Genomic DNA, 26318 nt, shown 5'->3' with positions numbered 1-26318 from the left:
TACTAGAAACAAAGCCAGTAGCAACAGGGGAACCGCTCTGGTAGCACAAGCTATACAAGACAGATTACTTTGGAGAAAGTCGCCATCTTTGCTCCCAATTGAGCCGCCTTCGGGATATCATGGAACTCTTGCTTGGATTTCGCCCCTGGAAAGGGATGCTCAAACTTTGGATTTAGTCCTTGAGCAAGATTTCTCTGGTGTGTCCCTGGATTTAGACCCAACATAGGGAACTTTGGGGGACAAGGGACCCCTAGCTTGTAACGGGGGGACTTAAGTTTGGCCTATGGAAAAAACAGTTGCACAGGTCCTTTCCGGACTCAGAGGCCGCCGGGAAGGAGTTCCCAGGCCGCGGTGCCCACAAAGGAAGGAACTGCTTAGCTATTGACATTTCTTCACATCCCAAACTCCTAACGGGGTTGCAGTGGAGGACGAGAACAAAGATCTTCCCAATGCTAGGGATGCCTGCTGAGTGCGTAAGCAGAAAGGGCATCATTACCACAGGTACTCCAAGCAGAAGGTGTGCACATACACAAACTACATGCTGGTCACAGCTAGCGCACAATGAGACACCATAAGGAAGGAGAGAGGACGACAATCTGGCAGGGAGAAGTAAAAAAAAAAAAAAAAAAAAAAATCGGCAAACAAGAAAAATGATAAAGGAAGGCAAATAGTGCAAACGCTGGAGGCTCCCATCTGTCTGCTGTGGGGAAGGGGATAGGCAAGGCAGGAGGATGCACTTCGACAGACATGGCTGTGTGCTTTTATACATGTGCACGTTTACAAAAAAAATGATTTTGTAGGGCTAGTTTTCTACTGGGGATAATGGCTAATAATCCACTTGTGGGAGTGACCACTGAAGAGAATTTAGGAAAGGGTGCAAGACGCAAGATTGAACGTCCCTGTGATATATTTCCCATCCAACGTTTCTTGAAGATGCAACAAACAAGTACTCCCTCCCCGCCCCCCTCTCTTCACTGGAGCTCTGCTTCAAGCAGAAAGGAGCCCATCAGCCTCCTCACCAAACCAGTGTAATGGTGTCCCTAATTACGCTCACACCAGAATAAAAACACCCCTCCAGGGAAAGAAGGCTAAAGGTCTATCTTGTAAGGATAACAAGTTGAATCTTACAAAAAAGAGGATGGTAGAAAAGGACCCTGCTGCCTGAACGGTCTTCTGTCCCTCTTCCATTCTTTTCTCCTGCAACAGTGGTGCCAGGCAGGAGGGTATATAGACCTATCTTGCTGTAGTTGCGTCACTGGATACAGGCCCTGCCTTCATCCCAAAACATCCTGCATCCATACAAGGGATGCTCCAAAGCATTCATTTCTTCATCGTCAGCGGTTTCTGTCAGAACATGCTGCTCTACATTTTTCTAGCTGATGCAAGAGTACACTGTAGCTCATCCTTTCCTTCATTTTTCTACCTATGAACATTTTATATACAAAATGTTTTCCAGTCATTCTATTAATGTTATCTGGACCCTCTAGGTCCCCCCCCACCCATAATACTCACATGTCCTATTTCTGCATTTTGTCATATGGAACATATACATCCCCTATTCTTAGCCTGCATGGAGCCTTTACGGACAGTAGACAACTGGTGAGTCACGTGTGCTCTGCTAGGGCTAGCGAACACTGAGGAAGCCTGTAGTTCATTTTAACACAAGCCACATTCTTGCGAAGGAGGGGGAGTTTGCATTTTACCGTACCAAGATTTTACAATGCATAGGATTTAAAAAAGTATCCAGCTAATGCACCTTATATTTAAACAATAACTGCCTTCTTCAGTGTCTGCCCATGACCTTCAGTGCCTGCCCATGCCTGTATGTGATTATCTCTGCATGAGAGAGCCTTCCCAGTGCCTCTGCTCCCCCCAGTCCCTTATAGTGCCTAAAAGACACCTGGCCTAATTCTAAAGAATTTGGGGGTGCGGGAAGACCCTAGTTCCTTCCCAACACCCGACAACCCTGGGTACTCTGGCTCACCAGCTCAGGCACTTGGCCTCGGTCTGTGACCATCTTCTCCGGCCAAAGTCTCAAGGTGATAAGGACCCACTGTTCTTTGTGCTGGTTCTGAACTATTAAAGTCTCTCCAGAGTATTTGCCTCCATCCTCAATTGATTACACCAATGCTAATGGGCATCCAGCACCTCTTTGGCTTTGACTGGCTCTTGCCTCTGCTCCATGCCAGTTCCACGTGTTTAATGTGCATAGATTTTCTCCGCTTTTATTTATAGTATGTTCTTTACAGATTTTATGCTGCAAAATGCTGCGGGATGCCATGCTGGTGTAACTAACAGGAGCTGGGGAATCCCAAGTTATATGGAAGAAGGGGCAGAACATCTGCAAAATGTGTTTTCCAATCAAGGCCTTGCATTGATGCAAATAAATGTGCTCAGTGATAATTATACAAAGGGAAATGTCATGCAATCAAAGACTCTCTACAATAGTCTAACAATCAATTTTTCTCTACTGTATCCTCAGGCTGTGCATCTAAGTCTTGCTTCCTTCTTTAATTCTCTTTGCAGCATAATGCTTTCCAAGATTTCCAGATTTCAGAAATTGGAAGATCAGTAGTTTTGTGCATTTGAAGAGTTGCATTGTGCCCTAAACTTGTGCCAAGCCCAGGATTCCTGCTTACTTTCCTCCCCTCCACCCCCACCCCCACAAAGACACAACCCTAATGAACATGCATTGGAATAACCCTGCAATGCTAGAAAGCAAAGGAAATGTCTGCTAAGTCTTACTTGTATGACAACATGCCTAATGTCATTCTGCAGATGTCATCCAATACTACTTTGTTCTTTGCATTCTGGCACTTTTACTTCATCTCCACCCAATTATAAATCCATGACCACAAGTCCCAGCATGAAAAGAAAAGAAAAAAAAGTAAGAAAAAAAAATGAAAAACAGGATGGCCATCCCCTGAATGACCTAATGCATGTTGGTGAGTACAGACTTCTAATGACCTTACAAAGGCTGCAGTGCCCTACCACTGACACATTTCTGATAGAAACATCTGAAGCTGTTGAAACTGGCACTACCTCACTCTACCTTGGAACACTTTCCACCTGTTCAATAATTGGCATGCACACACTGTTGTAGTACAGCCTGTAGCACTCTAAAAAGGTATGCATCTCATTGTGTGATGATGTACTTCATTGTACAGTTCTGCTTATGTGTGCAACTGTTTTTATTCTATATTAGGAATGTAAGTACCAATCTGGCCCGAAATCTAAAATGGAGCACTATACAGAAAGTACCGTTAAAGGAATGGTTCGCCCAAAATATTTATTACAAAAAAAGATGGGCAATAATAAAACAATTTTTTTTTAAGTCCCTATGTAAAATTTTGAGAAAATGAAGCTCAAAATTTTAAAAATGAAGCACATGGGGCCATCCATTTTGTGCTTGCTTTTGCGGCACTAATGAAGGAAAAGCCAGCCAGCTGTAGTAAACAAAAGCTACCACTGGGTGGCTTTTCTTTCATTGGTACCGGGACTCTGAGGACAGAGACCGGAGACTACAGGCAGAAAAGCTGCAGCTGCATCTCGGTAAGTGTTATTTTTTAAATAAAAATAAACATTAGCTGTGTTTTTTTTTCTTAGTTTTCCAGGCTGGAGGAGCCCGGAAAACTTAGAAATAAAACTGCAGCTTTAAAAACATTGTATTTATGTTTGCGGTAGCTTCTGAAGCTACTGCACACAAATACAACGTTATTGTGTTTGAAAATGCTGCAGTTTTTATTTCCAAGTTTCTCAGGCTCCTCCGGATTGGAGGAGCCTGAGAAACTTGGAAAGAAAAACTGCAGCGTTTTCAAACACAACCGCGTTGTGTTTTTGCCTAAAGATGCTTTCCCATTTGGGGCTTTCGGGCTCCCTGTGTATTTATATGTGTGGTAGCTTCAAAAGCTACCGCAAACATAAATACTACGTTTTTAAAGCTGCGGTTTTATTTCTACGTTTTCCGGGCTCCTCCAGCCCGGAAAACGAAGGAAAAAAACCGCAGCTAGTGTTTATTTTTATCTAAAAAATAGCACTTACCGAGATGCAGCTGCAGCTTTTCTGCCTGTAGTCTCCGGTATCCGTCCTCCGAGTCCCGGCACCAATGAAGGAAAAGCCACCCAGTGGTAGCTTTTGTTTACTACAGCTGGCTGGCTTTTCCTTCATTAGTGCCGCAAAAGCCAAAGCAAGCACAGCGGCGGGCATCCATTTCACAAAATGGATGCCCCCATGTGCTTCATTTTCTCAAAATTTTACATAGGGACTTAAAAAAAAAAGTGTCAATCGTCACAGCATGTCCCAACCGCTTTCCAGCGTAACCAATGAAAAGTTGATCGTCCACTCTGACCCGGGACATGCGCGAGATATAAAAGCTCAACGCTCTCCTAGGATCAAGCCTATGGAGCCTCTCCTCTTCCTTACCAGGATGTGGAGGAGGATAGAACGCCGGAAGAACAACCTTCTGGCTCAAAGGAAATTCCGAAACCACCTTCGGAAGAAAAGAAGGACGAACTCTAAGGACAACCCTGTCCTTGTGAAATACAGTGAAGGGTGGCTTAACTGAAAGTGCCTGTAACCCACTCACTCTGCGAGCGGAAGTAACCGCAACTAAAAAACACAGTTTTCAGAGTTAACAGCCTCAAAGGGCAAGAATGTAAAGGCTCAAACGGAGCACCCATAAGAAACTTAACAAGGTTCAAATCCCAACCTGGCACCAAAAAAGGTGACGGAGGGAACACATTGGTGAGCCCTTTCAAAAACTGCGAAATTAAAGGAATCTTAAAATAGGAACGCTCTTCAGACGAGCGCTTAAATATGGACAGCGCCGCCATGTAACCTTTAATGGTCCCCACTTGCAAGCCCCTGTGGGCCAAAGAAAGCAAAAAAGACAAAACCATGGGAATGTCGCATTCAAAAGGATCCACATTCTGAACTCTGCACCAGTCGCAAGAACTTGCTCCAACGGCAACGGTACAGAGACTTAGTTGCCGGCCGCCTGGCCGAGAGCAACACCTCCATCACGTCTTCAGGGAGGTCCCAATCCTTATACCACAACCTTTCAGAAGCCAAGCTTGAAGATTCATAGATCCGACCTCTGGATGGAGAACCTGACCCCCATCCCGTGAGACCAGATCGTCTTGGTAGGGAAGACGACGTGGAGGGCAGATGGACAAGTCTAGAAGGTCTGGGTACCACGTCCTCCGGGCCCACGCCAGAGCAATGAGGATCATCCGGGAACCGAAACTCCGTAACCTCCGCAACACTTGCAGGAGGACGGGGACTGGAGGAAACGCGTACAGCAGTGGGAATGACCACTCCACCACGAACGCTCCTCTTGAAGGAAATTCCCGCGAGCAAAACCTTTCGCACTTCTGGTTGACACTGGAGGCGAAGAGATCCACTTGAGGGGTACCCCAAAGGGCGAAGATCTCCAGGAGAATCTCCTGAGCCAGCTCCCACTCGTGAGAGATCGTGCTCTGCCTGCTCAGAGCGTCCGCCATCTCGTTATCGTTTCCGGCCAGATGGAACTGCCGAGATCAACACTTCCTGCTGGATGGCCCAGAACTCGAGCTGCATCGCATCCCTGCACAGCAGAAGTGACCCTGCCCCCCCCCTTTTTGTTGAGGTAGTGCATGGCCACCGTGTTGTCCGTCAGAATCAGGACACTCTTCCCGCGCACAGTCGGCAGAAAAGCCTTCAGTGCTAGCCTGACGGCCCTCAGCTCCAACAGATTGATATGGAGTCTGGACTCCGACGGAGACCAACGACCGCTATCAGCTCATTGGCATGAGCTCCCCATCCCATGAGGGATGCGTCCGGCACGATCGTCACCTCCGGCCAGGGCAGCCAAAATGGGTCACCCTTCATCAGATTGCCCTCGACGGCCCACCACAGAAGGGCCCGGGCTACCGAGGGCGGCACCTGAATAGGGTCCGACAGCCTGCCGGAGGACTGAGACCACTCGATCTTGAGCGCCCACTGCAAAGATCTCATCCGCAGACGAGCCTCAGGCACCAGAAGAATGCAGGATACCATGAGGCCGAGCAGTCTCAAGAACTCGGACGCTGGGAGAGTCTGGGCAAACTGAAACTTGTGCACCATCTGCTGAATGAGAAGAGCCCTCACCTGAGGAGGAAAACACTGCCCCAGGGACGTGTCGAGCACTGCTCCGATGTACTGGAGCCGCTGTGTTGGCGTCAAATGGGACTTCTTTAAATTGAGGGAGAAGCCCAGCCTGTGAAGGGAGTGGCAGGTGACGGACAGATGATCCAGGACCTGCTCGGGAGAGCGCCCCCTGATCAACCAATCGTCCAGGTAGGGGTAGACGTGAATCCCCCCTTTCCTGAGATGCGCTGCCACCACTACCATGAGCTTAGTGAAAACCCTTGGGGCGGAGGTCAATCCGAACGGCAGGACCCGAAACTGAAAGTGCGAGTCGCCAACCACGAACCTCAGGTACTTCTTGTGCTTGGGATGGATCGGCACATGTAAGTAAGCATCCTTGAGGTCGAGAGACACCAACCAGTCCTGAAGTTGAAGGGCCTGGAGGACTTTAGAAAGAGTCACTATCTTGAACTTGTCCTTCCTGAGGAGTTTGTTCAAACCGTGTAAGTCCATGATGGGTCTCAATCCCCCGTCTTTCTTTGAAATAAAAAAATAAGGGGAATACCATCCCTTGTTCCTCTCCGCTACAGGCACCAGTTCTATGGCGCCTTTCTCCAGCAGGGCTTGAATTTCCTGCGCAAGGAGCGGATCCGGACTCTTCAAAGAGAGGTTCCCTGGTGGATTGTCGTGAGGCCTCTGCCGAAAGGGAAGACAGTAGCCGTGGGTTATGATCTCCAGAACCCACACATTTGAAGTAATGGCATGCCACTCTACAAGATGCTGCGCCAGCTTTCCCCTAACCGGCAAAACAATGGGACCTGGCCTCATGACTGAGTGGTAGCGGCTGCGGCGTTGCCTGAGGGCAAAGAGGCAACTGCCCGAGCGGCCTTGGCACCTCGAGTACCTTTGTTTCCACCTCTGGCACTCTTACGATGGCCTCTTTGACTGCTTGCTCCTCTCGCTTTACTCAAGGATGAGTAATAGCAAAAGGAACCTCCCCTCCATTGCTGTCCCCTAGGACGAAAAGGCGGAAGTTGGCGAACTGCAGCGCCCAACGACTTCGCTGCAGCATTCGAGGTCTGCAACCTCTCAAAGCTCTCGTCAGCCTTGCTGCCAAAAAGGTGTTCACCGTCAAAGGGCATGTTGCGGAGCCGGGACTGCACATTAGGAGCAAATCCAGACCTCAACCACGCAAACCTGCGCATTGCGGTGCTCGCCGCCATGGACCGGCTGACACAATCCGACTGAACGGCCTCACACATGGCATCCTTGCCATCCTGAACCATAGCAAGGAAACCATCCCGTTCGTCCCCTTCGGGAATATGATCAGCCGCTAATGCAACACAGTTCCACAGAGTGTGAGTGAAACGAGACAAGGCACATATGGAGTTGGCCGCCGAAGCGCCATACCCCCAGAAGAAAACACTTTCTTCGCCCAGCCGTCAAAACGTTTGTCGTCCCTATCCGGAGGAATGGTAGGATACGACGCCTGCTTTGCCGGGGCCGTAGCCACCTGCACCACCAAACTCTCCGGGGTGGGGTGCCTAGACAAGTAGCAGGGGTCGCTACTGGCTGGACGGTATTTTCGCGACAACGACTTGCCCACTGCCGGGAGACTCTCCGGAGCAGTCCAAGCCGCTGCCACCCTTCTCTGCAAAGCCATATGAAAAGGCAAAACCGGGTCAGTGGGTGGACAGAGATCAAGGATGTCCGTGAGATCATCCTGAACGAACTCCCCTGGGGGAGCGGACCAACCCAAGTACTTGGTAACCCGAGACATAAGGCGCCGAAATGACGAATCGGCGTGAGTGCCAGGCTCCGGCCGACAAAACTCCACCCCCCGAGAGGTGTCCAGTCCACTGGCATCATGCAGTGACTGCCTCAGGTCATCAAACTGACTATGGCCCGAGATAAGGTCATCTGGAACCGTAACTGGAACCAGGCCGCCATCAGAGCCTTCATCACCCTCTGAAATGTACTCCAGGCGGGAAGAGGAAGACCTCTGCGGACCAAAGCAGTGCCGGACCTTAGCCACAGCCTTTTTAGGGGCAAACCCCGTGCCACGAGGCCCCTCCGACACCATCGCCTTGAAAGGCGTGGAGGGCGCCGAACGAGTCGGCGCCGGCATAAAGGGCGTCGATGTCAGCTGCAACGCCTCCAGTATCGGCGGCGTCGACACAGTCCTCGAAGCCGGAGCTCCGAGCGTGTCTCTCGACAACCTGGGCGCCGAACGCGGAACCTAAAGAGAAATCATCGACGACCTCGGCGCCACAGGCGTCGACGTCTTCTTTGAAGACGGCACAGGATCACGCGGTCTCGAGCGCGTCGAGGACCGGGACCTGGAACGAGCATGGCGAGAACGGCTACCCTTGTCCGAGCGGGACCTCTCCCGCAAGCCGTGCCAACCACCCGAGCCCGAAGGCATATGGGCGGTGTTTCTTGACCAGTGCCGACTGACCCCACACGGCGGCGCAGACGGACCGGTGCCCTGCGATTCCAGAATCGCTAGCATCTGCTTCCCGAAGGAAGCCCATTCCTCCGGTGTTGCTTGCATGGAGGGATAAGCGACCCGCCGACGGGCGGAGTCCTCGGAAGAGGACAGGGAAGGCGAGACCGACTCCTGGAAGGATACCCACCGGACTTCGGACGACGACGCAGAGAGTCACCGCTCGAGTCATCGGTCGAAAGCCCCCCAGACCTCAACTTCCGGGGCTTAGACACCCGACCTACCGACAGTTTCTTCTTGTGTTCTCGCAAGGCCTTCGCAGTGAGCGACTGGCAGTCAACACAGTCGTCCGTATTGTGGGCCTCCCCGAGGTACCAGAGGCAGGCGTCGTGCGAGTCCGTGACCGACATCTTGGACCCACAATCCCCGCAGTTCTTGAAGCCCGGACACGGGGTCGAAGATGAAAAAGACATCGCCACAAACAGGTCTTCACACCAACCGGACAGGTTCAACGAACCGAGAAAGAAAACAGCAACTCCGACGAGTCGAGGCGTACCGAGATTCACGAAGCTAACACGTTCGCGGAAAAAACGGAACTGAGGCTATGGGCGTCGTGCGTCCTACTTATCACATCGGGTGACGTCGGCCGTCGGAGGAGGTCCTCGGGGACGGTGAATCAACGTCATCGACGCAGAAGCCAAAGATTTTCCGACTCAACCAGTTCGGTGTGCTCATTAAGGTATCGATTTGAATTACGTAATGGATTTCGGCAGACACCAATCAAAGGGCTTGTCATTCTGTATTTCAATATGTCTAAGGTTCGAGAGATCTCGAATCGCAGGAGAAAAACCCTACTAGGATAAAGTTAACCAGGGTTACACTTTAATTTATGAAGCAAATAATGCCTTTGCTATTTTCAGTGACCTACCTAATACACAGGGTTCCCCCAAATGCTTGTAATTGCCATTTGGGAATCCATTAATTTTGGAGACATTTGCATAAATAATTTGGGATCACAGTACTACTCACTTCTTGTTGGTATTCCAAAAGCCCAGGAAAGATGGCGACTTCATCCAGCGTCAAGCTCCACCCCCAGGTAAGCTCTTCCCTCCAATCTGTCCACCTGCTTCTAGAACCCCCTCGGAGGTAATCTGGTGCTGTTTTGGTAAAGACCTCTGTATTCAGTGCCATCTGGGAGAGGCTTTTTTATGGATATTTTCCATCAGCTACCTACTGTTGGAATCGCAATCTACTTTGAGCCTGTCGGACAAGTTCACTTGCTTTTCTTCTTTCACAAAACACTCTTCTCCCGAGTTAAATACCCAGCAAACTGTACCTACACAGCATCATTTGGCACTGCGCTTTTGAATTGGGCCAAGCCTGTGGTAGTTTCCCTTCACTTTCGTGCACCCTCTAAGGCCCTCCTCCTGGCTTTCATTGGCCCAACGTATTTTGATGTCATTAGGCGATCTATCAGCTTGCCCTCTCCTCAATAACGGGGAAATCAAAGTTGGTCTGGCATATTTATTCTGTTTATAATCTTCAGAATTGCCATGTCATATTGATGAGAATTATATATTGACATTCAAAAGAATATTCTGAATCCTGAGATGTTTTATGTTTGTTTCACTGCATGCATGATTGAGTTCTTCGAATAAGGAAATTATGCATAATTCATAGATTTTACCATACTTTTTTAATGCAATCCATATTTCCTCTGAACATAAATCTCTAATTTTTTTAATGGACCAAGGGTACCACCAAAAATGAGTTTCCCTTTGTCACTTAAATGCATCTTTTCCTGTGCACATTTTACTGTGCAATACAGATTAAATGCATGTGATTGGGGCTCGACCCATTTTATCAGCAGAATCCGTCTTCTGAGAAAGACGGACATTCTGTTGCACGAAGGGATCATATGAAAAGGCAGCCTAATGAAAGGCGCATTCTCAATAGCGCTTGATAACCTACCCTACACATCTGTTTTTAGCTTAAAACTAAGCTATGGATTTGGCCTGAATGCCCAAATGCAAAGCTCAAATTTAAAAGCATTTGCAATTTGAAAACAGTGTCTCGTCTAAAGTACACCTTGATGGATGCATTAAATCTTCCAAGCATGGAACAAAATGATGGATAACGTATCTGGGCATTTACAGTTCACAAAAGAAATGACTTCTTCACAAACAAACCTTTCAGAGTTCAAACTAAGTTGACGGAGGTTTCATGTATGAGGAAACGTGTGTGTCATTCTTACTTGTAACAGCAATCTGTTAATATGACTGGTTCAAAAATATACTTTATCTCATGTGATTTGTAATACACTTTTTTTGTATCATTGCCTTATAGAATACCAAAAATCAAGTTGCACAGCTCACCATGTTCCCCTTTCACATGACAGCTAACATGCAGAAACCTCTTTCCATTACGTGATTTCGTTTTTCATTAAAGCCTACACCATACAGTGTTTCTTTAACTTTCTTTTAGCGGTTTAACAATTACTCGAGATTTCAGTGCAACCATCATATTCAATCAAATAACGTTTTACAGCACAAACATCTTATGAGACAGCACATATAAGACAGTCCAACTATCTCGTGCACAGCAGAATCAATTTAGGGACTACACATGAAAGTAATTTACAATCAGAAAAGTTAGTAGTTTGAAGCTGGAATAGCTAAAGACGTCACAGACTTGCCCTTTGTCTCCCCCTATTGCTAGGTTTAATTTTGCTGCCAGGTACAAGATTGCTGTAGCAGAGATAAAAAGGCAATGCAACACAACACAACTTAAATATAAGTCGAAGAATGTATAGCTATGTAATATGTATATTTCTTAAGGACCATTTGGGGACAAAAGAGCACGGATTGAAATGTTTTTTTTTCGGAATAACTTAGAGAAAACACACCGAGATGATAAATTGCTATGAATTCAAAGCAACAAAACGGTGAACATAAAATTCCAGAATTGGACGTACCTTCGCAACATCAAATCTACCAATTTGAAAGATGTCCAGGTTCTACCTAAAGGAAGAAAACAATTTATCAGCACTTCATTGATAAATGCCAAGGCCAGCAATGCAGTCATTTATATATCCTCTAAAAAAAACAGCCTAGGATACAGGAGTGCATGGTCTTAATTGGACACAATATTCCAATATAGCCCTACAGGGGAGCTTCTGGTTAGCTGAAGGCTCAACAGAAGAGCATCTGGTTTAAAGAACATTTCACAAATTGCCAGTCTAAATAGGACCGGATCAGAGGTGAGATGAAAAGACATTTTGTCCCAAATTATTCCCTCCACCTACTCCATATGTCTTTGCAGGCCCTCTGCACAAACCTTACAAAGGTCAAAATGAGACAAGCTGTAAATACATGCCACTGTTGTACAGTATATTTTATATGGGATAAATTACTCACCGTAAACGCATTTCTGGTGCTTGGATCTGCTTAGATTCACAAGCTCTGCATAGTCCGACATCTAGGGGAAGTCAGAGCATTACAGGATTTGTTTTTGAAACTCGAAAATGGACGCCAACAGGGCGTCTTTAGTAATACTATCCCTAGTGTGACGTGTACTGTACCCATGGTCCTTCACACGTCGAAGTCCCTCAGATTGTTAGTTTCTGACATGAGATTGCATGTGTAGCGCAAGTACAGATGTGATAAAGAACAGTGATAACCCAGAAAACATCTATGCTTCTTCCACTCCAGTAGGGGAGGAAGGGTGGGTTCATGTGAATCTAAACATATACAAGCACCAGAAATAAGATTACTGTGAGTAATGTATCCCTTCTGGAGTTTGTGGATATGCTTAGATCGCATGCTCTGCATAAAATAGCGAGCAGCATTTGCAGAAGGTGGGAAGTTTTTTTTTTTTTTAAGTTGAAAGTAAAGTTTATTGAATTTGAATCCAAGTAAATATTCATAAAAAATTGCAGGCCAGAGGGTAAACACAACACAAACCTAGATTAGTGAGCAAACCACTGAAAAATCAAACAGCAAGGTTTTAATTCACACTACCGACGTTCTCTGCTGTGATAAAACTAACATTTACACCCAGTTTGACATTTGGGAAAATTCCACCCTGACTGACAAGAAAGGACTGTGCAACGGTTGAACTTCAGCCCCAACATTCTTTCTTTATTGCGATTAAGCATTGACTAATAGCAGTAGCGTAAAGCGTTTACTATGCTCAATTGAACGATTTTAACAAAATAAATAAGTCCAATGGCGCAATCACATATCAGGATCCATATTCCTTCATTGCACAACTACAGACCAAGCAGAACATTTTCACAACGTCATAACTCAGTTTAAATGTATTAAAAAACAAATTAATTGCAGAATTTGCATTCATGGTTGCTTGACGCATGTATCGTACGTGGATTCCTCCATGGCTGGTTTCTGCAATGGTTCATACAGAGTGTCCTGGACTGTCTCAATTCCCCTTTGGAATTTCATTCCGCAATCCCTTAATTTTTTTATGCCTTGCACAAAGGATGGAAATCACTAAAAGCAATGCATTTGTCACACCACCAATTATTACAGCCCCGATGAATAGGTTCTGCCAGTAGTTAGTTACTCCAAATCCAGCGTTATATTTGGAGAGGAGGATCTTCCCACCGCGTTGTGAGCCTCACAATGATAGCTCCCAGAATTAAGAGGTTTCAGGTTTTCAATGGTCAGAGTCTCTTGTAACTGGATCTGTAAACTACCTTCATCTTTATACCAGAAGTAACTATCTACCCCTGGGTTACTGCTGGTTGTCTCACATTTAAAAATCAAAGCATTTCTTGCTTTCGGATCGTTCATTATGGCCTTCACCCGCGTCCCTTTTGGTGGATAGAGGACCATCACATTGACAGGTGAGGAGAAAGTATTTCCAAGATTATCGTGAACTGTGCATTTGTAAATCCCAGAAAAATTAGATGCAATGTGGTTCAACTGCATTTTGGATGCTGTGCCGAGCAAAGGGTTGCCATTCTTGTACCAAGTGTAACCTGTCAGTCCAGGGTTACTACTTTTAAACGTTCATGTTAGTATCACAAATGTTCCTTCAACAGGACTGGTTTCCCCAATAACTTCAATTCCTTTGGGAGAATTTCATTTCTTTGGGGGGCAGTGGTTCCTCTTCACATCTTGCTGCTCCCCCTCAGCAGACTTTCTTCTTTACTTTCAGCGCGCTTGCTCTTTGTTTTAGTTTTCCTCGACACCATTTATGTAAAGCAGCCTCGGTACATTTTGCCAGTGAAACACTTAAGGTTTATTCTTACTTACATCAAGATCTTACATTAGAGGAAGGAGGTGGGAAGTTAGAAAGTACAGCGGCAAAGATATGTTTTAGGACTACTTGTCCCACCGGTGAATCTGCTTTAGAGTGTTTCAATGCAATAATGCTGTGTGAACGTATGCAGGAGCTCCATGTAGCAGCCTTGCAGATGACGTCCAGAGGGATGTTTGCTATGAAAGCTAAGGTAGATCCTGTACCTCTGGTAGTGTGCGCTCTTGGTGTGAAAGGTAGACCTCTTTTGGATAGGTAATAGCAGAGCTGTATGCACTTGACTATCTGGAGATGGCGTTCTTTGATATGTGATCGCCTTCTCTACCAGACACTATGGAAACAAAGAGGTGGTCTGTTTTCCTTAGGGGTTTTGTTTTTTTCACATATTACAAGACCGCCCTCCGTACATCAAGTGTATGAAGGCTTCTTTTTGCCGAGTTTGATGGTTTTTGAAAGAAGCTGGGAAGATCTATGGATTGGTTTACATGGAACTTTAAAATGAACTTCGGTGAGAACCTCGGATGTGTTTGGAGGACAACCTTGTCCTTGTGTATAATGAAAAAGGGGTCTTGTACAGACAAACCCTGTCGCTCACGGACTCGTTTTATGAAGGTGATGGCTACCAGGAATGCAGTTTTATAGGAAGGATGCTTTAGGCTGGCCTTGTGCTTATGCTCAAAGGGTGGCCCCATGAGCTTTGAGACAACATTGAGATCCCAAACCGGGGGAGGGATGGAAACTGGGAGGGTATAGCCTCTTTACCCCTTCCATGAATGCCTTAATGACAGGGACTTTCCACCAGGACACCTTGTTCTGTTAAGTGGTGTAAGCCAATGCTCCTTTAAGGAATTAAATACTAAGCCGGAGACTAGTAAGTAAAGCATGTAGTGTAGAATGTTCGCTGGAGAACATTCTAATGGGCTTAGTGAATGTGATGTGCACCATATCACAAATAATTTCCACTTATTAAAATAGCAGTGCCTGGTGTTGGGTTTTCGTACGTCCAAGGATAGCCATACACCTTTGTGGAAGGTTCAAATGGCCAAACTCTATAACTTCAGGAGCCAAGCTGCCAAGTTCATTGATTGTGGGCGTGGGTGGAGGGATGCCCCTTTGTGTTGTGTGAACATGTGTGGGAACAGGAGCTTGATTGGGTCACACTGCCAGTTTGAGCATATGTGGAAACAAAGGCTATCTCGCCTACATAGGAACAACCAGGATCATGGTTACTTGTTCCTGGTGCATCTTGTGCACCATCCTGCTTAGGAGTGGTGTTGGGGGGTGGGGAGGTTTATGGGGGGAGCATAAGCAAATTTCCCTGACCAGTACATCCACAGGGCGTTCCCCTTGGAGCCTGGGTGGGGAAACCTGGATGCGAATTCTGGGCATTGTGCGTTTAGCTTTGTGGTGAACAGTCTAGTGGGGGGGGGGGTGGGTGACCCCCATGGTGAGAATATTCTGTCTAGGCTATCTGTCGAGTTGCCATTCGTGTTCTTCTGGTAGAAGGTGTCTGCTTAGAGTGTATGCCAGAGAATTGAGTTCCGAAAGATGTTCCCAAAATGATGGGAACTCCCGTCCCCTGCATGCTGTTTAGTATCTGAAAACCGAACAATAATTTACATAGTGGAATGTGATTGGCAGGTAATGTCATCAATACCCATAACCCTCACCCACTCATTTTTTTGAAAAATCTTATCAAATTTGAATTCAATCAAAAAACATGTAGATAATTCAGGAAGCAATATAAATTTATCAAATGACCATTTCAAAATGTATCACAAAAACTTGAAATGTATTGCATATTAGCTGCCCCAATGCGTTTCGAGAATGCACTCTTCATCAGGGGCATAAATCATAATTTCTTAAATTCTAAAAATAAATGGTAATAAATACATCTTAGTATTATGTTTGTCATAACAATTCAAACAATATTGTTATAGTTGCATACATTTAATTAGTTCGTAAACATGAAAATTCATATTTTAAGCAAATATGTACATATTTGCTTAAAGCTCAGAATAACTCATCCTATGTACAAATACAAAGATAGTAATTATTAGAGGTTAATCTGAGGCTGGATGTAATTTACACAATTGACCTTGTGGTAGTTTTAAGCTAAAAGTTTCTTCTAGAATTGAGTAAGATCCTGATGAGATTCTGTATGGGGAAGAAAAGACCCGAATGGCGGATCCAGAGATCTCTGTGGAATATAATGGGAAGCACTAATGAGATACATATGGACTATTTGGATAGTATATGAGAGTTGTTGGTCAACTCAAAACGACACTTAGCTACTGAGATTGAGAAACACCCCAGAGGAACGATGTAGGTTTAATTTAAATCCAGTGGCCAAGACTCGGGAAACCGTCTACGATCACCTACAAGGTGTACCATCTGAGAATTTATATAGCATTCAAAGAGGAAGATTGTGGATCTAAAGAGACAGAACGGAAAACAATAAGTCTCCTAATGCATTTTCTAAAAATGCTGAAGGAGCGATATTCGGGAATGTTCAATGTGCATAAAACGGAACGTACTTCAGGGAAGTGGGTCAGGCCCCAAGTGGAAGGACATCGCTATAAAGATTAAGTAACCACTCCAGAGGGGTGGCTAAAATTTAGCAGAACGGTGGCCCCAACAGTCACAAATTGTAACAGCCAGGTAGAGTCAGTGATGTCACAAAGTACACAGGCCTGAAAAGAAAGAGCAGCCTCTGTTAATAAGATCTAAGTGGGTAGTTCGAGCGGAGCAACAAATGCTCAGTCTACTTATTTGATAGAAATCAGCTGAAAAGGAGCAAATGCCCTCTTCGGGCAAGCTGCATCCACGAGGAGAGGAGGTTGTGCTATTCCGCAGAGGCCACTTAAGTACTGTCCTATGAGTGGCATGTTTCCGTCCATGCACGGCAGCATCATAACAATGACGTCATGCTGCGCATGCGCAGAAAACGTAGGGGTGAAAGATAATAAAAATAAAGTAAAATCATAATCAGTGGGTCTAGATAAAGTAAATGATTAACGAGTAGAGAAATGTAATTGTGGAAAGGTAAAAGATCAGGAACATTACGTCAAAGCACGCATACGTGTTCCAGAAGTAAAATTAAGGAGGGGTAAAGATGGATGAAGAAAAACAATGAAATGGAACCTAGAGGGGGCTTCATATGTAAGACAGGCACGGACATGTGATTAGAAGCAGAAGGTAAGACGGGCGACATGAGTCGCATGCGAGAGCAGTATATCCCGCGATCAGATTGATCATCTGCAGATGTTAAGTCTAATGAATGATGGAACCGCCTTTCTTGGGGTTTTAGAAGTATGTCAGGATAGACCTGTGTTTAAGACAGAAACTATGTAGCAGTGTATACAGAACCATACTGATTATGGACCTACTAGGAGTAGTAAATAATCTTAGAGACCATGTTTGAAGTAAACCTAATTAACAATAAATACAAATGGCACTACACCATCGATTTGCTACTGTTCCAGATAGGATTCACAATCTGATGTTTTGACCTGTTTGTACTATATGTCATCCTCCAACAAAATTTGACTAAGTGCAAGACATAATTCGTGAGAGTAAACTCGGATAGATTTATTAGGAATGTTCAACCGAATATTAGCAAGGAGGTGTAAGAAAGAGTGTTGGGTGTATTGGTTGAATAAAAAGGAATAATAAAAAGTTTTACAGGAAGGGACCCAAGTAGTAATCCTCATTAATTCCAAGGGGGCTTAGTGAGTCCAAGCAATGGATCTAATAAAGTTCTCTCTGGGATAAAATCTTTTGCAAATCACCCCCTCTCGGGAGTGGGTGTATAAATTCAAGTATCACAACCCTCATTTGTGCGACATTGTGCTGGTGGTCTCTAAAATGTCTATATACAGGTGATTTGATGTTTCTAGTCTGAATATTGGACTTGTGATCCGGCCACCTTTCTTTTGCTTTTCCTGACGTTTTTCCCACGTAGTGCTTTACGCATGGACTGCGTAAATAACATTTTTGGAATCACAGGTAGCATATTGCTTCAGTGGGATTTTCTTCCTTGTGTTTGCATGTCGTATGTGATCCCCATTGATCACACTCGAACAGTGTTGGCAGACAAGGGTGAGTCCCATTTTTTGGTCTACTTAGGCAAGTTTGAGTTGTTAACTTGCGTTTCTCTGCTTTAATCAGTTTGTCATGGAAATTGCTACCCCTTTTGTATGCGAGCTTGGGTGGTTCTGGAAATAGTTGATTCAGATGTGGGTCAGACTTGATGAGGTCCCAATTTTTGTGAATTATCCACTTAATTTGGAAGCTTTGGCTAGAGTATCTTAATGTATGTATCAGATTGTTTTTTATCTTTTGTTTTAGGGCCAAATAGATCTTCCTGACTTTGTGCTTCTGTTCTTAATATTGCTTTAACCAGAAGTTCCTCTGGGAAACCCCTGTCTTTGAATCTTGATTTCATGACCGTGTATTCTTCTTGTAATTTGTATCCGAGGTAATTCTCTTTAGTCTCAGCAGTTGGCTGTACCGTAGGTTTTCCTGAAGATGTTTAGGGTGAAAGCTTTGATAATGGAGAGCACTGTTCACATCTTGTTACGCTCACCTGGCTCCCACAGAGGCGTCGATCAGAACTGGACAGCTGTGGTCTCCACCAATGTGACGCGTAGGGCCGAGATGACGGACTGGACTGGCCCACCTAGCTTCGTTTGCTTGGCCAGTAGGACAATTCTTCTGCAAATGGAGAAAGGGCATTAACCACCCATGGAGTTGAGCGTAAATCCACCCACCCCCGCTGTTCTCCCCAGAGATCGCCTTTGATGTCCCCTCTTATAGTCTCACCTGATGGTTTGAAAAGATGAGCTCTCCATCCTGCATTGAGGGCAAGGGCGCGTTGATAACCAGTCGCTTCACTGGCTCAAAGGAATTGGTGAGTTCCAGAACAATATTGACTCCGAGATTCCCGGCAAGATGTCGTAAGTATTAAGTTTGTAAGAGTTCAAATGCCTGACTTTCACTCTTGTCCGATTCCTTGCAGGTTGCAGCTTGACCCTAATGAAGAGTTCCTCGTGGCAACCGGTAGTATTATGGTAAGGATTTGTATTTTCCAACATAGTTCGATAAAATAAAGTCAATATGTAACCTGTAGCTTTCTCCCTTATTCAGGCGCTGAGAGAAAGTATGAAGTCTTGGGGAATAATACCTACGGCGGTAAAATCAGGTAAGTCTATTGTGGTGAGGAGGGTTTCCCTTGTTAGTCCCTTAGTTTCACCTTGCTGTCCTTTTGTCTCCCCTTAGGGGCCGGGGTTCGGCGAAGATGCAGTGGAAGCTGTGCCGACCCGTGAAGAGGAATAGTACCCCCGGTGGTAAAATCAGGTAAGTCTATGGGGGTAACTAATATTCCTCTGTGTATTACCTTAGCTCACCTTGCTGTTCTTGTCTTCTCCTTAGGTGCCTGAGTGCGGCGGGAACATGCAGGAGGATGCAGTGGAATGTGAAGATGCTGCGAAGGCCGGTGAGTTCAGCGTGGCGCTGCAGCAGGCGAGGCGACGCGCATGAAATAACTTCTTTCTTCCAGCTCGAAGGTGCGATGGATCGGGAATTCAGGTAAGGATTAAAGGTATTGCTCTTGTTCTAACCTTTTCTCCCTTTTTCTAGGGGCCCCAAACTCGAGGCAGGCGTAGCAGAATGCTGGATGCAGATTTGCAGGCACGATGAGCGTTACACTGCTGGATGCAGAATAACGCGAAGCGTGTGCTGCTCTTCGGGCGTGGTTTAAATAGCCTCCAAAGTAGTCCCAGGTAAGTATTCCTCCCCAGCAACGCCCGAGTAAAAAAATAGTCCCCAAGTAAAGTAGTCCCTTCCAAGCCTCTTTTGGCTTGGAGCTCTTGCAGCATGGTCTGCATCAGGTAAGTTTGCAGCATGGTCTGCATCAGGTAAGTTTGCAGCATGGTCTGCATCAGGCAAGTTTTAATCTATGAGCCTGGCGACTATGGCGCCAGGACCGACTCTCCATATGAGCCTGGCGCCATAGGCGCCAGGACTGGACCCAAATAGACCCTAGCAGGGGTTGTTGGGCATGCTTAGGATAACTTGATGCCTGCTTGCGGGGTTGCTGGACGTGGTCTGGGTCCCAGGGGTAGGCATCATGACAGCACTCGCCCCCCCCTACCCCCTTTACAGGCCCCTCCTAAAGTCGTTCTTCTCTGTGGTTTCGGTTTGTGTGGGAAATTTCGGTGGAATTTTTTCACCAATCGGGGTGCATGAACATGGTCACTAGGTTCCCATGACCTTTCCTGTGGTCCGTAAACTTTCCAGTCGATTAAATAAAAGTTTTGACTTTATCAGCTTGGAGTCCAGGATGTTCTTAACTTCAAATTCGGGTTCTCCGTCTACAAAGATAGGGTCTGGTGGCTTGGTTAGTCTTGTCCCTGGTTGCACTGGCTTAAAAAGTGACACATGAAAGACGGGGTGAATTCGCATATTAGCAGGTAAATCCAACTTGACAGCCACCGGGTTGATAATGGCCTTAATAGAGTAAGGTCCCAAATATATGGGGTTAAAGGTCCGTGTTCCCTTTAGAGGTATATGTTTTGTGGCTAACTATACTTGGTCCCCTATCTGGTATTGTGGAGTATCACTTCTATGCCGAACAGCATCTTTCTTGTATGTTTCTTTCACCTGTTTTAAATGTGTAGTTGCTTCCTTAAAGGCTTGTGTAATCATAGCGTGCAGATGGTCCACTGCGGGCATTTCTAAGTGTTGGGGTGAGTCAATGTCTGAGGTTCGAGGATGGTGCCCATATAAGGTATAAAAGGGGCTTTGTCCAGTTCCAGAGTGTACTGAATTACTGTATGCATATTCGGCGATCCAAAGAATGTCTTTCCAATTACTCTCAGTGTGATGCAACATACAACGCAGGTATTGTTCGAGAGTCTGGTTGGTCCCCTCCGTTTGACCATCGGTCTGTGGGTGGTGACTGGTCGATAACCTCACATCGATTTGCGCCAATGACAGCATTTTTTCCAAAAATTTTAAATTAATTGACTCCCCCGGTCAGAGACCAATATGGACGGAAATCTGTGTATGCAAACAATGTTCGAGGAACTCCTTGGCCAGGATTTAAGCTTAAGGTAATCCCTTTAAAGGAATAAAGTGGGCCATCTTGGAAAAAAGATCCACAATAACTAGAATGGTATTAAATCCATTGCATGGGGGTAGATAAGTAATAAAGTCTAACGATAAGGTGTGCCATGATGTAGGCAAAATGTCTAAAGGTTGCAAGAGCCCAGCTGTTTTTTTTTTGTTTTGGGCGCAAATGCCACAAGACATCACAAATGATTTAATATCCTTTCGCCAGGTGGGCCACCAGAATTGTCTTAATTATAGCTTCAGTTTTTGCAATACCTGGGTGCCCCTCCATTAGGGTATCATGATAACGGGAAATGACTAGCTCTTGTAGTTCCTTGTGTGGCAGAAATAGCCGCCCTTGGTAATAAGGCAGGTCATTGGTGACAGTAGTCCGGGCCTTTTTTTAACCTAGTCCTGCAGGGCTGTAGGATCAAAGAGTTGCTGGATCTTTACCTGAATTTTCTCTAGTGTCTGTAGAGTAGCCATGCCAAGAATTCTTTGTTCGGAAATTATAGGTACTGGTTCTGGGTTCACTTCTGCCTCTCCCATCCCTATTCGGGATAAGGCGTCTGCTTTACCATTCTTACAACCTGGTCGATAGGTTATTACGAAATCAAACTCAGCAAAGAACAATGCCCATCGGAGTTGACGTGACGATTGGGCCTTGGCTGTCTTTAAATACTGTAAGTTCCGGTGATCGGTGATCACAGTAATGGTATGCCTGGCACCGAGAAGATAGTCCCGCCAAGCCTTGAAGGCGGATTTAATGGCTAATAACTCCTTGTCGGTAACTGCATAGTTTAACTCGGGTGCCGAGAACTTTCTGGACCAAAATGCTACTGGATGAAGCTGGCTAGTTTCAGGGTCCTTTTGAGACAGGACAGCTCCCATGGCTAGACTGGATGCATCGGTTTCCACTATGTATGGAAGTTCAGGGCGCGAGTGCTTGAATACAGGTGCAGACGTGAATTTCGCTTTCAGCTCTTGGAAGGCATTTTCAGCTTCTTCTGTCCACATAAGTGCTGTGATGGGATGTACAACATGCGAAAAATACGGGATGAATCTGCGGTAGAAATTGGCAAAGCCGAGCATGCTTTGTACTCCTTTAACTGAACTTGGTGATGGCCACTTAAGGATTGCGTCCATCTTTCGTGAGTCCATTAGGACTCCCTTTGGGGTCAGGATAAACCCAAGGAATTCAACTTCTGTGGCATGAAAAACGCATTTTTCCAGTTTTGCATATAGTTTGTGCTGGCGCAATTTCTCAAGGACTGCTCGGACGTGCTTCACATGGTCAGATTCTGAAGAGTATACTAGAATATCATCGATATATACGACAACACAAACGTCAATGAGTTCACAAAGGACATCGTTCATGAAGTATTGGAAGGCTGCTGGTGCATTGCACAACCCGAAAGGCATCACCTGGTATTCGAATAACCCATACTTAGTGCGGAAAGCAGTCTTTCATTCGTCGCCTTGTTTTACACATACCAGATGGTATGCCCCCTGGAGATCTAATTTAGTGTATATACAAGCGTCCTTCACTTGGTCTAGTAGTTCAGGGATCAGAGGCAATGGGTATCGGTTCTTAACAGTTATCTGGTTCAATGCACATTCTGAGGTCACCTTCCTTTTTGGGCATGAAGAACAAAGCTGAAGATGCAGGGGGCTTGGATGGGCGAATAAAGCCATTGGCAAGGTACTGGTCTAAGTATTGTCATAGGTGAAGGTTCTCAGGATCCGTAAGGGCATAGATCCTGCTACAAGGGGGTTGTGCACCGGGTAGGAGATCGATTTGACAATCGTACGATCTGTGAGGAGGTAAGGTGTTTGCCTGTTCTTTTTGGAAGACATCCTGGAATTCTTGGTATTCTGGGGGGAGTTGCATGACTGCTGTGGTTACTGTGGCCAGGGCTGCGTTCTGACTTTTCTTTGGGTAACAGGTTTGTGCACAATCCGGGAAGGTTATTCTCTTCTCTCGCCAATCAATACAAAGATGTGTTTCCAACCAAGGTATCCCCTGTATTATTTGGAACTGTGGGGCCAGACCCTAGACACTCTTGTAGGATGGTTTTTGGATCGGTGCAAGTCATTCAGGGACTGGGCTGGTGGCAGCGATCATTTGGTTTATTTTGAGCTCCTTTTGCCGTTCTGAGCACCTTTTTGCCGCGAACACAAAAGGGTGGCCCGGCTACCCAAAATGGCCGGACCACGAGGCTCCTTTGTCTCGTCCACTGTCCGTCTTGCTCCCTTACCTTCCCCCGGGTCAGGCGACCCGGGGCCTTCCTTATTTGGGCATGTAGTTTCCCGCGAAACACGGTTGCTTTCGCGGGCTTCTACATGTCGTTTGAGTGCCCCCAGGATGTGGGCTGGGCTGTCTGGTCCCAATACACATCCTGGGTGCCAGAGAGTCTAGGGTGGTGTGAATGCCTGGGACCACGGTGGTCCGTGATTGGTCCACGTATGGTATGTGTGTTGATGAGCGGATCTCCCATTGGCTCCCCTCCGTTTTGGCGCGAAGGGAACCGTGGATAAGAGGGAGCTGGAAACACCACTACCATGTCGATCTCCTGAGTTCTCACGAACGAAGGACTACAGGAGCCAAGTATCCTGCAACTACGAGGCTGGACCGAGGAATCGCTGGTGACCCGCTGAAGGAATCCTCCTTTGCACTGCTGTCGTCCGGTGAAGCCCTTTCCACCTAAGATCGAACAAGAAGGCCTGTACTGGCGCTTCGACCTATTGGAATAGCAGGACCAGCTATTCCCGGCACCTTCATCAACTCCTGCCGTAAGCCTTCGGAAGTGTCTCTGGGCCATCCAGTTGACTGACCAGCTTACTAAGGAGTCCTGCTCTGTAATCGCCGACAGGTTGGGTGGTATTCTGAGTCCGGGGCACGCTCACACGCTTCGTTTGCTTAGCAACCCTAAGCTAGAGGTGAACGGTGCTCGTTTGGCTTGAATACACCCGGCCGTTCCGTTGCCCTGCCGTGGCGACAAAACTGTGCAGGATTCTTCGATCGGGACGTCTTTTCACTCTGCACGACGACGAGACGTTCCCTGCCCTTCAGAACCTGCCAGAAGCTGCATCTATCGAGGAGAAGCTCGGGCCTGCTTGCTTCGGGGACCGGTGAGTAGATTAGCTAGGATCTGGTCGCCCTCCTGCAGTGCCCCTTGCTTTTCCCCGCTGTAAATACAGCTCGCCTTGTCCGTACTCGCGCCCTACTTCTGCCTCACAGTGGAGGCTGCGCTAGAGTCGCGGACCGTGTTCTCCTTCATTAGGGCACCCTACAGAGCTGTCCAACGTCCTCCGAAGAGCTTCACCTTCTGCCCATTGGCACCGGCGTGTGCAGGTACTTTTGAGCGCTAGGCTCCACTCTTCGTAGGGATTGGACTACCATCCAGTTAGGGGCCTCAGAAGGCGGACATATCACACGCATTGGTTCGCACTGCCTGTTTTCCTTCCCCTGCAGGTGGATAACATATTTCGTGCTGCTAATGCTGTGAAACTGTGTATTCTGTATATATATTGGGTGGATAGTGTATGTGTTGGTTTAATATCGTTGTATATTGCTGCTTTTACTGTGGTTATTAGTTTCAAGGCCTTATAATAAATGTGTATCTATTTTTGATATAAACAACTGTTTGGAGTAGTTTGTAAGCGCTCTTGCTTTGTGTGCTCACTGCGGGCTTTCAGTCACCCTCACCCCTCTTGAGACCTAGTCTTGACCGCCGCGAACGTGTTGCGCACGAGCTAAGGCGTTTTCAGGTTATTCCAACCAGGACACGCAGTAAAGTATTGAATATAACGTTAAAAAGGCCATAGTCCTATCAACAGTATGGAAACGAATACTTTATTAACCTTAAATGCTTCGAAATCTGAAACATTGAAGAAGATGTGTGCGGAGAGAGGGGTTTCCTCTCAAGGCACTAAATTGGAAATGATCCAGAGAATCGTGGCGTGGCAAGAAGCGCAGCTTGACGCTATAACTTCCGAGGACAGTGCAGAAGGTGGTGGGGCTGCTCTCACTGGCAGAACCGACGGTTCTGCCGCTGCACTGATCCATCATGACCACGAGGACAGGGAGGATGTAATGTCTAACGTTTCCTCTGCCAGTGTTGATGGGGAGGCTATGCTTGAATTCAAGAAGCAAGAGCTGCGGTTTAGGCAGCAGGAGCTTGAATTCAGCATAGCCAAACTGAAAATCGACCAGGCAGAAAAACAAAAAGACAGGGATCACCAGTTGGAACTGGCCAAGCTTCAGTTCGCAAATGGGTCCAAGGGTCCTGGACATGGTTCTGGGGCTTCCTCTCATCCACGGTTTCCAAAAGATCTGCTCAGTGTGTATGAGGAACGAAATGACATTATGGACTGGTTAAATGCGTTTGAGTATGCATGCGAGGTTCAAGAGGTTGATAATGCGGATAAGATTGCATGGTTACTCAGCAGACTGCCCCATTCTGGTTGCAGTGCCATTATGGAAATGTCGAAGGCTGAGCGCGCTGATTTTGCAATGTTGAAGCAGACTCTCATTTTAAAGTTTGGGAAGACTCCGACCCAATACTTGAAAAGGTTTAGAGAGTATAAGAAAAAGGAAGGTGGTACTTGGGTGTCGTATGTAGCTGAGTCCCTGAAAAACTTAACTGGCTGGGTTGAAGGTTATAAGGTTTCTACCTTCGAAGGCATGATCAATCTGGTCATGCTGGAACACATTTTTGCTTCTTCTTCCCCGGAGCTTAAGCAGCATTTGGCCGATTCGAAGGAGATAGATCCTAAGAAGCTGGCCATTGCAGCAGACTTATGGGTGTCACATCGAGTGTCCCATAAGGACAAAACTCATCCTGGTAAGCAGGAGGAAGGGAAAAAGTCCAAAGATATGGAGGGTGGGGAATCTGCTAAATCTTCTTCCCATAAGGGCCACAAAAAGAAAAATAAGGGTAAGCCATACGAGAACTCACAGGGTAGTGGAGGTTCGCCTCCGAAACAGAACTCTGGTTATAATAAGCCTCCCTACGTAAACAGACCCAATGGGGCTTGTTTTTCTTGTGGAGCAACTGACCATGTGAAGGGGGATCCCCGTTGTAAGGTTAGACCTTTGGGGGTCCACTCCGCTAATCTGGCCTTCTCCTCCTACGAGGAAGAAGAGATTACAGGAGCATCCTTCTCCTCAGACTCATTTCCCAGCGGAATAGAGGCTGAGGTAGTTTTAGTGTCCCTGGGTTCCTGGGAGCCTAAAGTCGCAGAGGCGTATGCTAGGATTCCGGATAATACCAAGCACTACTTTAAAGACAGTGTGCTGATCAATGGAGTGGATACTCCAGCTCTTAGGGATAGTGGGTGCAGTCGAACTGTAGTGGATTCTACCTTGGTA

At 46.3% G+C, this 26318-nt stretch overlaps 1 protein-coding gene across 4 annotated transcripts in view; it reads right to left on the bottom strand.

Moving 5' to 3' along the window:
* The window catches only part of NCK1 (NCK adaptor protein 1), a 1070986-nt gene that overhangs the window by 801860 nt on the left and 242808 nt on the right, over nucleotides 1-26318 (bottom strand). For all 4 annotated transcript variants that reach the window (XM_069618028.1, XM_069618030.1, XM_069618027.1 and 1 more), the window contains exon 4: nucleotides 11526-11571. The gene's annotated coding sequence lies outside the window, so the exon portion shown is untranslated. The remainder of the gene's footprint in view (nucleotides 1-11525; nucleotides 11572-26318) is intronic.

The sequence above is a fragment of the Ambystoma mexicanum genome, chromosome 10 (assembly GCF_040938575.1).
Source record: "Ambystoma mexicanum isolate Mex_15411 chromosome 10, UKY_AmexF1_1, whole genome shotgun sequence".
In the NCBI taxonomy this organism is placed as follows: Eukaryota; Metazoa; Chordata; class Amphibia; order Caudata; family Ambystomatidae; genus Ambystoma; species Ambystoma mexicanum.
This window is presented reverse-complemented; position numbering and strand designations above follow the sequence as displayed.